The sequence below is a fragment of the Ictidomys tridecemlineatus genome, chromosome 12, assembly GCF_052094955.1.
Source record: "Ictidomys tridecemlineatus isolate mIctTri1 chromosome 12, mIctTri1.hap1, whole genome shotgun sequence".
In the NCBI taxonomy this organism is placed as follows: Eukaryota; Metazoa; Chordata; class Mammalia; order Rodentia; family Sciuridae; genus Ictidomys; species Ictidomys tridecemlineatus.
Window position 1 is genome coordinate 4,957,200 of NC_135488.1, and position 3,110 is coordinate 4,960,309.

The 3,110-nt window shown below is 44.5% G+C and overlaps 1 long non-coding RNA gene across 1 annotated transcript; it reads left to right on the forward strand.

The window, feature by feature from the left end:
* Positions 1-226: 226 nt before the first annotated feature.
* Positions 227-2,581, forward strand: LOC144369525 (uncharacterized). The gene is made up of 2 exons (XR_013429324.1): positions 227-1,392; positions 1,925-2,581. It is a non-coding gene; the product is annotated as an uncharacterized LOC144369525 (long non-coding RNA).
* The last annotated feature ends 529 nt before the right edge of the window (positions 2,582-3,110 follow it).

Genomic DNA, 3,110 nt, shown 5'->3' on the forward strand with positions numbered 1-3,110 from the left:
CAGGAGCTGAGCAGGGAGCCTCATTTTGAGAAGCTGAGCTGAGGAGTCCTGGTGAGTCAAGGGCAGCTTAGAGCTGAGCTTTTATGTCAGCCTTGCAGGAAGGTCCTCCCCAGGGAGTGGTATGCAAATGCCTTGGTTTATTCTGGGTGCAGAGTGTGTGGGAGAGAGGGAAGGAACTGCTTGTGAGCCCAGGGACATCAGATGTCTTCTGTATTTGGCAGGAATTTAATGGAGGAACAGCTCTGGGTGCCTGTGGCATGGACATTATGCTTCATCATGGGAGCCTTGCTGTGTGGAGGTCAGCCTCTGAGAAGGGGATAACCCCCTTGGGGGGCTCTCTCCAAGCTTGGTGACATGTTCCACCTCACAATTTTGATATGTAAATTGCTATCACCTACAACATGGGGTAGAGGTAGCTCAAGGGGTTCTGGTATCTGCTGTGACCTGAAGAAGTTGCAGAATGTCAGGAACATTGTTGGTTGTTGATGTTTTTCTGTCCTAGTAAATAAAATCTGAGCACCTAGGTCAAAACAAGATGGTGGGAAAGAAAGCTGTGTCTCAGCTGAGAGCCTGTTACCTTGATCAAGGAAAGAGGAGAAGGGAAATGTCCACTTGAGGCAGTGAGTGTGAAATTCCCAGGTGTAAGACTTATTAACTGGTGGACATCATGTTCTAGTTCTATCCATGTATGTGACACATCAGTCATCCAAATTTTTCACAGGAGAAGAACCCCTTGAGGCCACTGGACAGAACTGATGAGCGGAAATTCTGTTGGTCCTTTTTTATTGATGAAAGAATTTTCCTCCACCCTATGCTACTCCATGTCAGTTAAGCTGGGCAGCAAATGTCAATTCCTTGGTTTAACAGGGGATTACATTTCTAGAACAGGACTGCGTCCAGGCTTTGCCTATCTTACAGTGATTCCATCTGCCCTGACATTCCCCTGGGCCTTGGTCCAAGTAGGTCACTGGGAAGAGGAGGCTGGGTTCACTGCACAAGGACATTAATTTCAGACTTTCTCTCCCATCTGGAGAGTGTTGGCTGTTTTGCTTTGACCAACAAGACTGAGCTGCTTTCCAGAGAGCTCAGGTCATCAAACACACACGCTCCACTGTTTGGGACCTTGAAGTGTGTGCCAAGGAGCCGATGCAGATCCTGCCATGGTTTCTCTTAGTCTAAGTCAACCCTATCCTGAGTGAGCAGCTTCCCTTTGAACTCGTGCAGGAGCAGGAGTGTTGGCACTGTGGTGTTTCTGGACTCTCAATTCTGAGATTTCCATCTGCCTCATCTGTATGAGCAAAAGTAACTGAGATGAAAGGAAATGAGGTGGAGCTCACCTCAGGAGGGAGAATGCAGAATTCTGGAGTTGGACAACTTTCTAGAAGTGGGCAGGTGAGATTTGATGATTTATCATATTCTTTTCCTGAGAAATTGGGAACCTCCTCAAGCCTTGGACTGAGAGGTGCTCATGACTCAGTATGGAGCAGTCCTGCATGAAGTGGTAATCTGATCATAAACATCTATTTTAGAGTTTTATTACTGAGAAAATGTTCTCACTATATTACTTCTATAGGAAAAAAAATGGATAATCACATTAATTAAATGAAAATATTAAATTTTCTTTGGTTGTCAATAATATTTCTAATGTAATGCTAAAGTTTCACAGTAAGTTAAATAATTTGCGTTAGATATCAAAAATATTTAGGTATCAAAAATATTTAGTTTTTAATGTGTTGAAATTTTTGGTTTCATGTCTGTGACCCCTCATATCATTGTAGAATTTATTTTTTCAATAAAATTTTGCAATTCCCACTCTGAAATCTGGGAGGACTCTCCTTTCCATTATGTTTATAGTTTTCATTCCTACTCAAGTTGTCCTGATTTTGGGTCAGAACCTCTGACTCTGTTTTCTTGGGTCTTACAGGACCATGTGTGAGGATTCAAGAAGACTTGGGGTGGCCCTGTCTCCTCAGAGGCTCCACGTGGCTGCTCAGCAGTGAGGCTGTAACTGAGGCAGGCTGGTGGCCCTTCCCATCTCCAACATGCACCTTGGAATAGTAGCCTTGGCAGAATGGGAGCATCCTCACTTCCAGGGGATTCTGCTTCACCCTCCCCTCCCTGCTTACTCAGAACCTGCTGCAGTCCTGGCAGTCCTGGGAGAATGGTTTTCAGGGTCCTGGTCACACTGACCCTCATTGAGAGCCCGACCCCTGGCTTGAATGGGGCCCTGCAGGGCTCCCAGGAGTGGGTTCTGGGCTGCCTTCTGGCTGTGGCTGCAGAGCCAGATCCTGAGCCCTGGTGTGGGCAGTGCTGTTAGAGCCTCAGGGCCAAGGTGGCCACAGCTCAGGTCTGTCCTTGTCATGGGGGATGGAAAGTGGCCCCAAGGTTGTCACTTGTCTTTTGCTCCCTGTCTCCTTCCCTTCTTCCCTCTCTTTCCCTCTCATTCTTTTTAATTTTTCTCTAGTGTGTTTTATTAATTATCCTGTTTGTTTATCTGTGGTAACAAGTCTTTCAATTTTGTGAAACTCAAGAGTGAAAACATATTTTTGATTCAAAACTAAACTGTTCCTTTGATCCTCTAGTGGTTTGTTGCCTTTAATCTTCTATGTTGAGTTCTGTGTTTTATGGTCCCACCATGACATGTTGGTGGTTTGGGATCTTGATTGACATCAGAAGCTTCCCCCAGTCACAGTCCAGCCAATTTGCTCACCTACTTGCTGACTGTTTTGCATAAGCTCCTGCAGGCCTCACCAACTGCTCATATTTTATAAGCAAGGAATTGCCATGAGACATGAGCTGTGTCAGGCAGGCAGGGGCAGCAGGATGGCGTCCCAGACCCAGGTGTGCATGCTCCTGTTGCTCTGGGCCTCAGATGAACAATTGTAAAAGTGACACCATGTGGTCAGAAAATATGCCTCATTATAAAATTCATTTTAATTATTTATAATGTTATTTAAAGTAAGGTTATGACTTAGTGTGCAAGAATGACTATTTATGAATCTAATTAATTCATAAATTATTTTTAGAAAGCACATTTTAAGTAGCCTATTATTGTGAGCATGATGGTGTGTGCACTTTTAAGTTTATTATTCCCTCCTGATTTCAAGTGC